At 39.4% G+C, this 12,628-nt stretch overlaps 1 protein-coding gene across 4 annotated transcripts in view; it reads right to left on the bottom strand.

The window, feature by feature from the left end:
* LOC109416416 (solute carrier family 12 member 1) overlaps positions 1 to 12,628 on the bottom strand; it is a 304,485-nt gene that overhangs the window by 200,482 nt on the left and 91,375 nt on the right. The gene's annotated exons all lie outside the window — the stretch shown is intronic.

Below are 12,628 nucleotides of genomic sequence, written 5' to 3'. Positions count from 1 at the left end.
TGATTCAAAACACAACATTTTTCTTTTAAACACGTTTATTATCGCGAAAGCTAACCAACAAACTGACGTTCACATTCGAATCCTCATTAAACTCCTACTATGATTCAACTTGTCTATATAACGACGGTTTTCACAATCATCATCTCTACTCATTCATGCATTTTCTTATGCCGTAGTTCCTTGAACTACGGCGACGAAGGCGAGAAAGCCGCAAACACCGGCGACATCCGTCTTCTCTACGATGTTTCACGTCATCTTAGTGGGACCAAGATGAATGCTACGATGCCCGTGGAAGACACGTCTGAGCAGTTACTGACCGACCCAGCTGGCCAGTTGAAACGCTGGTTCGAGCACTTTGGAAACCTTGTCGGCCAAGCCATCTACACCTCAGCATGATCCGCCAAGGGTTCGGCGTATAGTACCCGTGTCAACACCGAAGCTCCATCAGTGCAGGAGATAGAAGAAACAGCAATCCGTAGCATGAATTCGAACATATGGGAAACCGCGACATTTCCGGCCGACTGGATGCAAGGCGTGTTAGAAAAGGTACCCAACAAGGGTGACCTGACTGTGTGCCCTAATTGGCGGGGCATCATGTTACTGTGTATCGTTCTCAAAGTCCTCTGCAAAGTGATCCTTAACCGGATACAGGAGAAGATTGACGCAACTCTCCGACGGCAGCAAGCAGGATTGGATTCCGTTCTGGACAATCCTGTGTGGACCATATTGTCATGCTCTGTGCCGTACTAAAGCAAATCAATGAATTCCAAGAGTCTTTCTATCTGGTGATCACTGATTACGAAGAAGGTTTCGACCGTCTCAATCACGAAAACATGTGGTCCCTGAGCAAATCATCGGCCTCATTGAAGCACAGCACAGGGCATTTGCGTGCAGAGTACTGCACAACGGTTTTCTGTCGGCAGCCTATTTAATGCACCCATAGATAACGAAAGTGCACCATAGAAAAACAAAAATGCACCATAAATAATTAAGTAATGTACCGATAAAATGCACAGCATTCTCCATAAATAAATATAAATGTTCCATAATAAATTAAAAATGTAGCGGTAAACCAAAAAAATTCACGTTAAAAAAGAAACATTGTATCAATAAAAAATTAAATAAAACACCATAAACAAATAAGTTTGCTCCATAAAAAATAATAAAAGTATCCATAAATAATGAACATTTGCTCCATAAGTATACCATATTTGCTCCATAAAAACTTGAAATTGCACCATAAATATAATCAAATTGCACCATAAACAAATTGTAAATTTCACCACAAAGAATGTAAAAGCTACATAAATTTAATCTTATTGTACCATTGCTGCAGTGTCCAACGACATATAGTTTTAGGATGTGGATGGGATAATGTTAATATGAAAAGTAAGAAGAAAATAAACAGAAACCATGTACCGAAGCACGCATCTATGATAGAACTTTTAAGTCGGAAACACTATGAATGCAATTTACCGGATAATCGCTTGCTGTTCGAACTCGCTAACGCTCACGGGATAACATCTCTGTTTGCATTATACCGGGCAAATTCATGGATTTGTGGATTACCTATAACCGAATCGACACAGTTACAACGCATCCACAGGCTACGCCGCATGTATTAAAAGAATCCGTATATATAACGCCTACAAGTTATGCAACCAAAGCGTGCTGTGCCGCTTGACCTTATTCACCTTATTCACCACACAATCTATCACGAACACTATAAAAATAACCCCTATTCATGGATCGCATCCGTGCTGGTTGTGGGGATGCAGAGGTGATCCCGGTCTTTAGTAGCAACAACCAGCACACTAGAATGTTAGAACATTCCTTTCCCTTCCTAACTGACTATAAGGACGTGGCCGGCGCCGTTATTGATCAAGAATGTATGAGCTGCTTAAATTGCACTTTTAGAACAAGTGGAGTGTCCCAGCCCTTATTCATTTGGATCCCAGTGCAATTGGTACCAGCTCAGATCAATCACGGAGGAGCAACCATTGACATGTATAGTCAGATTTGATTTTTTTAATTTAGGCAGAAGGTGCAGAATATAGCCTTTTAAATTCCACATATTACTATATACTTACATATTTCCAGTGCTACTAAACATTGAATTACTGCTAATGATGCAGAATTTGATTGATTTTTGTAGATTTTGCATTCTTTGAGGTAAAATTTATAGTTTGTTAATGGTGCAATTTGATGATATTTATGGTGCAATTTTAATTTTTTATGGAGCAAATATGGTATAGTTATGGAGCAAATGTTCATTATTTATGGATATTTTTATTATTTTTTATGGAGCAAACTTATTTGTTTATGGTGTTTTATTTAATTTTTTATTGATACAATGTTTCATTTTTAACTAGAAAATCTTTTGGTTTACCGCTACATTTTTAATTTATTATGGAACATTTCTATTTATTTATGGAGAAAGCTGTGCATTTTGTCGGTACATTGCTTAATTATTTATGGTGCATTTTGATTTTCCTATGGTGCATTTTGTAATTATTATGGCCGTAATAACCTTTTACCGTTTTCTGTCCGATCCCATCCGGGTCGTTGCTGGAGTGAGGCAAGGTTGTATACTATCACCGCTACTGTTCCTCATCGTTAAATCGACGAAGGTGTGATTGACCGTGAACCAAATTGCTGTGGCAGTTCATTACCGTGAAGCACCTAAATGACTTCGAATTGGCTGATGAAGTTGCTCTCCTAGCTCAATGGCGCTCTGAAATGCAGAGCAAGCTCGATGATCTTGCCAATCGCTCCTCAGCGGCAGGTCTTACCATCAACCGTCAACAAGACCAAATCGATGGATGTAAACACGGTCAACCCTTCCAGCTTCACGGTCGCTGGGCAATCAGTGGAGAATGTTGAAAGCTTTCAATATCTTGGTAGCCAAATGGCGGCACCAAGATCGACATAGGTGCACGGATCAAGAAGGCGAGGGCTGCTTTTGCGAATTTGACCCATATCCACCCAGCGTCCTATTTATAGGACAGATGCCCCGAACGCCCAGCGTTCTATAAATAGGGCAGTCCTTTTGGGGTGCCTGTACCAGTACCAGTTATCGCACCACCTAAGAAAAACTATTTCTACAAAAATAAGAAGAAGACCGACGAATGTAAACAATAAGTCAAAAGATTGATTAGTCTTCATACTTTACAGGAAAAATATAAAACCGGAGCCAAAACTACTTTTATTATTTATTACGGCGTGTGCCAATGATAGGAACCTTGTACCAGTTATGGACACATTTGTTAATTTGGGTTCCACTTCGCACTATTTGCATGCATTCCTTATGGGATTTGCCATAACTGGTACACTATGGCGAAATAGGGTGCAAGGAGGCCGAAAAGTTAAGGAAAATGATTTATTTCCACCATAATTTGAGCATATTGTGAAGTTTGAATGATTGCAATCATCGTTTGTGATCGTGATCTGTTGTTCACGAATTTTTTCTTGTTGATTTGTATCTTTAAAGGATGAAAATCAACTATGGCGAATTTGAGGTACTATAGCCATAACTGGTACACTGAGCCTAATGTGAATACCTCAAGAAAAATGCAAAATTTTAGAATACTTTTCTCAGAGAAGATGTTCTTCACACCCATACCTTGTTCATAGTGAACAATATAGTTTGTGACTGGTTCACTAGGTGGCGTAAACGATGCTGCAAAGAATACATATTGTCACGATCTATGAGCTTCATTTCCAATGCGACAGAAATTTATTTCCCTGGAATCTTGACAATGGTTAATAATTCATAGTTCATTTCTATTTTGAAATCCAAGATGACGGACCATATCCAAGATTGCGACCACAGTATGGTAGTTTGAGCTATGATCCCGAACAGAGTCTGACAACAAAATGATAGCAAATCGAAAACTCGATTTGTATTCAACAGCAAATTGATATCACATTTTGATGTCAGTTGGTCTTGACTAAATTTGATTTCAAACTTAGATTTCGTTTTGCTGTCACTTCAAACTATTTAAAAAAAAAGTTATATCACAATTTTTAGGAAATCTTGTATAATAACTTCAGGAATATACCATTAGTGTAGTTATCTTATGGCATTTAGGATTTGATATCAATCGAAAAACCCCTATATTTAACGATTTTTCCATTTTTTCGTACTGATAGCAAAAACAGTTATCAATTTGCTATCACTGATAGCAGAAATTGTTTTTAACTTGCTGTTACGGGAACATTTTTCTGCTCTCATTTTTGATGTTTTAACCGTTAAAACGACCAAAACGATAACAACCTGAGTTATCATAATTTGCAATATCACAACATCAAAATTTGTTTTCAATTTGCTGTCAGACTTTGCTCGGGATACCATGCAATATGAATTGGGTACCTATCGATCGGGCCTTATGAGAAAAAGAGTAGAGGGTCATGTTAGATGGTAGGGTAACGGGTAGGGTAAACGGTGGAGCAGACGATCGGGAAGAGGGTGAAGGATAGTGTAGAGGGAGTGGAGTAGAAGGTTAGGATAGAGGATAGGGTAGATGGTAGGGAAGAGGGTAGGATAGAGATTAGGGTAGACAATATAGGCTAGAGGGTACGGTAAAGGATAAGGCAGTGGTTATGGTAGAGGATAGAGTAGAGGGTAAGGCAGATGGTAGGGTTGAAGGTTATAATAGAGCGTAGGATAGAGAGCTGGAATAGAGGGCAAAAAAGACAGTAAGGTAGTGACTAAAGAGTAGGGTGAAGAATTGAGATGAGATTAGATGAGCTGAATTTTTTTAGATACCTTTTAGGAATTCTATCCAGGATTTCTTCAGGCATTCCTTTCGAGAATCTTCCCACGTTTATTCCCGGGGTTCCTTCAGAAGATTCCTTCCAGAATTCCTGCTGTGATTCCTTAAGGGATTTCTCCCGAAAAAAATAAGAAAACTATAGATATCTTCCAAGATTTTTTTTTTTCAGACGATCCTAGATCATAGAGACATCTTCTATGGTTCTTGTATGAATACCTGCTCAGCTTCTGGCCAGCATTCCTGTCATGATCTCACTAAGAATTCCATCAGATATTCTCTACGGGATTCCTTCAGGACTAACTTCAGGGGTTTCTGCCAGAATTGCTTTAGAAAATCCTGAAAGGATTCTTTCAGAAATTGTAATCAGCATTGAAAGGATTTCTGCTGGAATTACTTCCCAGATTCATTTTTGTATACTTTCTGTCGAACCATATTCAGAAAATCCAAATGATTTTTTTTTTTTCAACAAGCCGGGATCCTCGCTCGAGATTTATACAGCAAATTCTCCCGGGATTTCTTCTATGATTATTTCGGGGATTCCTACCGAGCTTTCAGCTGAGATTCCCTCAGAATTCTATCAGATATTCCTCTCACAGTTCCTACAGGAAATGTTCTTCTCCCCAACGATATGTTTTTCAGACTTGTGTACGTAATTCTAAATTGTAATTGGTAGATCGAATAAAATTGAATTTTTGGGTGGTTTATCATTTCTCATGTAGCCAAAAGACACATTATCTTTTCGATGTTACTTTGACAGTGCCCAGAAGAAAAACACCCTAAAACACACATAATTTTCACGAATAAAAAACCATGGAGTAGTACAAACATAAGTGGAGAAATTATGTAGAGTATCTGGTTGAAATTTGATATCAAAACATGGAATGATGATGAACCTGGGCGTGTTAGTGAAATACCTGTAAGTACGAGACACGAAAGACGACCTTATAGTTGAGGTCAAAGTTGGTATCTGTCAAAGGATACAAATTAAAAGGAACGGATCTTAACACGATTTTCTTTTTAAAACATGCAAAATTTCTGAAAAGTTTACGTAAAGAGAGTTTGTGGTTTTTTATCTGTATTAACAAGATTTTTAGCCCTAGGCTAGTTCATCTCGGGACCCACGCTTTATTTCCCTTCCGAAGGAAGAACTCTCATTTTGTGAGTTTGTCGGGAGTGAGATTCGATCCCAGGTCCTCGGAGTGATAGTCAAGTGTTCTAACCATCACACCAGGTCCGGAAAAACTCAATAACGTTATTAGTTACCATTATCTGTGTAAAATCCAACCTCTACAGTATTTGACCATTTGGTTATGCTACACATAGTGAGCACTTTTTATTGGATTTGTTTAAAAAAATGAGAAATGTTGAACACTGCAGTCGAAACTACATGAAATTGCAAGGAACATACATTGCATACTTTTATGCGTTTATCGGGTTATATTTCTGTCCCAATTTATAAGTACTTTTTCTATCATTTTTGAGCTGTTTTCATCTCTCTCACTTGTTTAGAGCTGTATTGTATCTATACGGATCAGAATATAATGATAGCGTAGAAGTTGTGTTGAAATAGGACTCAAGAAAATTATCAGATATTGAGGACCTAAAATGAAGAATTTCTTTGGAACTACACCTTAGACTTCCATTTTTTTTTTCGTCTAATCATGTCTATTTTATTGGAACTTGACCTTTGATAGCAAATTTATTTAAACATTTAAATTGTGAGACACCTTGGGCGTTAACTGGGTAAGAAATGTATGAAAAAACAACCAGATTAGTCGACCATGGATGCTCAGGATTGAAAGTGAGTAAAGTAGTTATGATTTGGTATTAGAAAGGATTTTTTTTTTCATTCCATTTAGTCTTGACAGGTCTTGACGCTCTTCTTTTTCGCCATTTTGGCATGATGTCCTTACTCAAGAAGAGCCTGATTCATATCTCTGATGATCTATGAGCACTTCCACAGTTTATAACTGAGCGCTTTATTTGCTGATTGACGTGTTTACGTGCTTCTGGCAAAATATTGAAGTTGTCATCTTCACGGTGGAGTTAGATACGTGCATAGTTCTTTTCGTAATTATAGACCCAAAGCTTGTAGAAAAGATAACCGTTTACTAAACCATCCCACACAGTACAATAAAACGCGGTGTATAGACACCGCCGCCGCCGCCGGAGTAAAACCAAGCTAATAAGGGCTCCCATTTGTCGTCGCGGACGACAATAACGACATGCCCGTATTTATGAGATCGTCTCTATGTCGTTAGGTCTACCGAGCGCACCCGCGCTGGAAGAGACCTATATTCCACGACGTTGCGTTGTAGGGTGGCTAGCAAACACCGAGGGTATGCATTTTTCTATCTGTATGCACTACATGCATCGGCGACCGCGCGATGCAATGTCGCCGTTTGTGAGGTAGTCATCGCCTTGTCACGTCTGCTGGTGGACTATAGAAGGTAGGTATGATACGCTAGCTATTTCTGTAGTGCAAACATGATACGGCTCATGGTTATGAAGGAAGAACGGCTGAAAAGGTGCGCAGCGTGGTTTGTGACACAACGGACAGGGTCTCAGCCTTTGGCTTCCAAGAAACGTGCACAATTATCAGGCGTGTCATCAATCGTTACCTGGCGAGCTTGATTTGTCGTTAGAGATGAACGTGAGCAGAGAAGTTCGGTTGGATGAAGTGGCTTTTTAGCAAGTATATTTATTTTCTCATCGAAGAAGCTCTCATGGTTCCGGATCTCGATGGAAATCAAATTTGACAAAATCCTTTGTATGATGTAACCCGATTAGGCATTTAAATGTCTGTAATTCATATCCAAAATCTACAAATTAAGGCAATTGCTACCATCATCATGCTACTCCTAAGAGCAGATAAGACGAACACCCTTTCAGTTGTGTACAACGAATCAACGAAAGTGCGGGCATTGCCTAATCAACTCCAATTACTTCGACAAGTGAGAACCCTCTTGTTGCTGCTGCTAGAGCTAGACGAGGTCGCCAAACGAGATGCAAAACCATAATGATGATACCTTCTAGCCTAGAAGATAGCAAAAAAAAACGGAAGGCAAAAATATAATGCGAAGTTTTTGTTCTCCACTGGACTCTGCGCTTAAAAAATGCGATGGCAGTACAAATGCGGGATGAATGCGACTCGTCAAATATCTTTCCTGTACAGATAATAGCCATGTAAGTGAAAGCTATTTGTTTTATATTTCAGTGATAAATGATTACCCGCATAACATAGATGTTATGCGTTTTATCTATATGCCATTTGTTGGCACTAAACACAGTTTGGTGACTCGTGCACTTAGCGTAGCGCAGTGTAAATCCTGCACAAGTATGCAAAAGAAGTTTTATTTTTTTCTGGCTAAGCACCACCATTGCTTCAATATTTGGCGAAAGGTAAAATTTCAGGAAAGTTATACTCGAAATCCACAATACCCAAAGCATCTTTTCGAGATCACACTACTAGAAAGTAGATAGTAATGCTCCAGTACTCTCCTATCAGTGTGTGCACCGTCGTCGTCGTCGTAGGAAGGAAATTATCAATAAAACGTAAATAAACCGTAATACAAGTGTGTTCTATATAAAGCAGATCGACCCTGGACGGTGGGAAAAGTGGCTGCGTGACGCTACTGTAGGAAACAGCCTGTGGGCTGTGGAGAGCAGTGAAGACAGAGGATTCACTGCAGGTTCAAGAACAAACGAATGCGACGCGTCACAAACAATACGAAGGTTGTGATGCTCTCATTGAACTGCAATGGAGCTATTTGAATTGAAACGTACACACTTAGAAATTCTGAAATTTCCACGAAATGGAATCACCAAAAAACGTAAATGTTTTCAAGACTGAATCACAAATTGGACTCAATTTTACGCGCATCATGTAAGTGCTGGTTGGTTAACGAATCCGTTTCACCAGAAACGTAGAATCAGTTTCCGGAGTTCCAATCCCATGCATGACAATATTTTACTTTTCTATGTTTTATCTGTCAAATCGGTGCTAGCGATTGCTAGACGCTAAGAAAAAATAAGTTTTATTTTCGGGTGTCTTGAAAGGCGAAAATTTACATGTTATAACCTCTAAATTTGTGTTTTTGAAGATGCTCGTATATGTCAGGTTCAGGACACTTAAAATTACATGATATTTTCTAGGTGTGTACTCCAATGGAGTGTTAACCCTAAAAGGGATACCTGGGGTCCATTGAACCCCAGGCGCCTTTCAGAGCTCGTCTTTGATGGAACACACTCAGCGAGGTGACGAAACTGAGGCCATGAAGGTATCCCTTTTAGGGTTAAGATTCCTTTGTAGAAATGGCCAATTAAGTACATTTAATTATCATGCTATAAACACAACACAATTTTTTTGACAGGATTTTATACTAGAGGCACTTCTCTTACATTATCGACGTCAGAACTCGTCGTGATGCTAACATCGACTATGGCCACTACCTGGCGATGATCAAAATGCACCCAAAAAAGTGTTAATTCACGAAACCGTGTAAAAAAAATTAGGGAAAACTGAAAATATTTGAAATGTCCTCACCTTCAGATATCCGAGGATTGCTTTAGAGTTAATAAGGAAAGGGAGGGGGTAGTAGTAAGGGTTGTGGGGTTAGTGGGGAAGCGAACAAGGGATGGGTTATGAGGAGCTGTTTCCAAGGAAGATCGCAGAGGATATTTTGAGGTGTTAAGGACTGTTTGGACGGACGAAGCGAAGGATCAAGGTTAAACATCTCCCACAGGTCTGTGGAGCAAGGAGGTTCAGAGAAAGATGTTCCAGAACTTTTGCGAGTAAAGGCATTAATATCTACGGGCGTAATCGATTGATTGTTGTGACATTACTGATACTGTGCAACATCCTACAGGTCTACGGAGCATTGTTCTATCTATCTATCTACATACAGGGTGTTTGGTTCCGGGTTTTGGATATTTTCAGGGCTGATAGGTCTTGATGAGAGATGAAAAAGTTCCCATGGAACATAGGGTCGGAAATCACTGCTAAGTGAGTTAATCACATTTTAGGTTTTTAATTTTTGGTTATCTTTGAAGTCCTATATCTACTAAACTATCAATCGTACAAACTTTCTCAGCGCACGAATTGAAAGCTAATTACTTCTACTTTCTTAGTCTCTTGGACGTAAACTTTGTAAAAATAGTTTAAAAGGCCTTAAATTGAAAATAATGCAAAATTGGTCGAAAAAATCTACTCTTTTTTGGACATTTTTGATGATTTAAATATGAAAATAAAGCTTTTGTTAAAAAAGTTCTTCTACAAAACATGCACGAACTTGTTCCCTAAAAATGTTTCTTTGACACCAAAACTCTATCTTTTGTAGTTAAGCCAAAAAATGTTTTTGAAAATAACGTTCCAAATTGCATTAACTTCATGCCAAAACAATGGTCATCACCCTATCCGTCGTGCGTTCGTGTGCTGTTGCTCCACGGCATGAGGACGACTACTGCTGCTGGCTTGGCTGCTGGTGATGTCATCGCATACAGAAAACGAGCTCGCTCTTTGTCGCGTCCTCCGCCTGTGGAATCATTCGAGGCGGAGTTTGGATTTGCGCATACTAAGTGCGACGTGCAGTTAACTTGTTTTTCGACGGAGCGAAAGGAAAGCGCCGACGAAAGTGTATTTACAAGAGCAACCATTTAAATCCTTCGCACTCGTAGCTCTGCTGCGGTGCTGTTCAGATGGGGGGGGGATCTGTGCGTGCGGCAATTTAGAGCATGCACTTATTTGATGCATTTATTTTTTTTTGTATGATGTGCAAGGATAATGATTCTTCTTATTTCTTGCATAACATTCCCACTGGGACAGAGCCTGTTTCTCAGCTCAGTTGTAAAACATACAGCAATAAAATCCTTTGGAACCAATCATGGGGGATTCTTGGGAAATGATACCTTTGGGGAGTCTAATCAACAAGTTGGACATTTTAGGAGAAGTTGGAGATTCTTAAGGAACATTGGAGATTTTTAGGAGATATTGGGGAGGGTAAAGGGAACTTAGGAATCATGGCGGTCCTGGGAAAATAAATATCTCCTTAAAATCCCCAATGTTCCTAAAAAATCCCCACTGTTCCTTAAAAATCCCCAATATCTCCTAAAAATCCCCAATGTCCCTTAAGAATCCCCTATTTCTCCTAAAATGTTCAACTTTATGATTACATTCCCCAAAGGTATCGTTTTCCAAAGACCCCCATGATTCCTTAGTTCCCTTTACCCTCCTCAATATCGCCTAAAATCTTCAATGTCCCTTAAGAATCCCCAACTTCTCCTAATTTGTCCGACTTGTCGATTAGATTCCCCAAAGGTATCATTTCCGAAGGACCCCCATGATTCCTTAGTTCCCTTTACCCTACCCAATATATCGTAAAAATCCCCAATGTTCCTTAAAAATCCCCAAAATCTCCTAAACTGGCCAACTTGTTGATTAGATTCCCCAGAGGTATCATTTCCCAAGGACCCCCATGATACCTCAGTTCCCTTTACCCTCCCCAATATCTCCTTAAAATCCCCAATGTTCCTTATGAATACCCAACTTCTCCTAAGAGGACCCCCATGATTCCTAAGTTCCCTTTTCCCCTTCCCAATATCTCCTAAAAATCCCAAATGTTCCTTAAGAATCCCCAACTTCTCCTAAAATGTCCGACTTGTCGATTAGATTCCCCAAAGGTATCAATTCCCAAGGATCCTCATGATTCCTAAGTTCCCTTCACCCTCCCCAATATATCCTAAAAATCCCCAATGTTCTTTAAAAATCCTCAATATCTCCTAAAATGGCCATCTTGTTGATTAGATACCCCAAAGGAATCATATCCCGAGGACCGGCATGATTCCTAAGTTCCCTTTACCCTCCCCAATATCTCCTAAAAATCCAAAATGTTCCTTATGAATACCCAACTTCTCCTAAAATATTCAACTTGTTGATTAAACTCCCCAAAGGTAACATTTCCCAAGGACTTCCATGATTCCTAAGTTCCCTTTACCCTCCCCAATATCTCCTTAAAATCCCCAATGTTCCTTATGAATACCCAACTTCTCCTAAGAGGATCCCCATGATTCCTAAGTTCCCTTTTCCCCTTCCCAATATCTCCCAAAATTCCCCAATGTTCCTTAAAAATCTCCAATATATCCTTAAATGTCCAACTTGTTGATTAGATTCCCCAAAGGTATAATTTCTCAAGGACCCCCATGATTCCTAAGTTCCCTTTACCCTCCCCAATATCTCCTAAAAATCCCCAATGTTTCTTAAAAATCCCCAATATCTCCTAAAAATCCCCAATGTTCCTTAAGAATCCCGAACTTCTCCTAAAATGTCCGACTTGTCGATTAGATTCCCCGAAAGTATCATTTCCGAAGGACCCCCATGATTCCTTAGTTCCCTTTACCCAACCCAATATCTCGTAAAAATCCCCAATGTTCCTTGAAAATCCCCAATATCTCCTTAAATGGCCAACTTGTTGATTAGATTCCCCAAATGTATCATTTCTCAAGGATCACATGATTCCTTAGTTCCCTTTACCCTCCCCAATATCTTCTTAAAATCCCCAATGTTCCTTATGAATACCCAACTTCTCCTAAGAGGACCCCCATGATTCCTAAGTTCCCTTTTCCCCTTCCCAATATCTCCTAAAATCCCCAATGTTCCTTAAAAATCCCCAATATCTTCTAAAAATGCCCAATGTTCCTGAAGAATCCCCAACTTCTCCTAAAATGTCCGACTTGTCGATTAGAATCCCCAAAGGTATCATTTCCCAAGAACCCCCATGATTCCTTAGTTCCCTTCACCCTACCCAATATCTCGTAAAAATCCTCAATGTTCCTTAAAAATCCCCAATATCGCCTAA

This window comes from Aedes albopictus, chromosome 3 (assembly GCF_035046485.1).
Source record: "Aedes albopictus strain Foshan chromosome 3, AalbF5, whole genome shotgun sequence".
Classification (NCBI taxonomy): Eukaryota; Metazoa; Arthropoda; class Insecta; order Diptera; family Culicidae; genus Aedes; species Aedes albopictus.
This window is presented reverse-complemented; position numbering and strand designations above follow the sequence as displayed.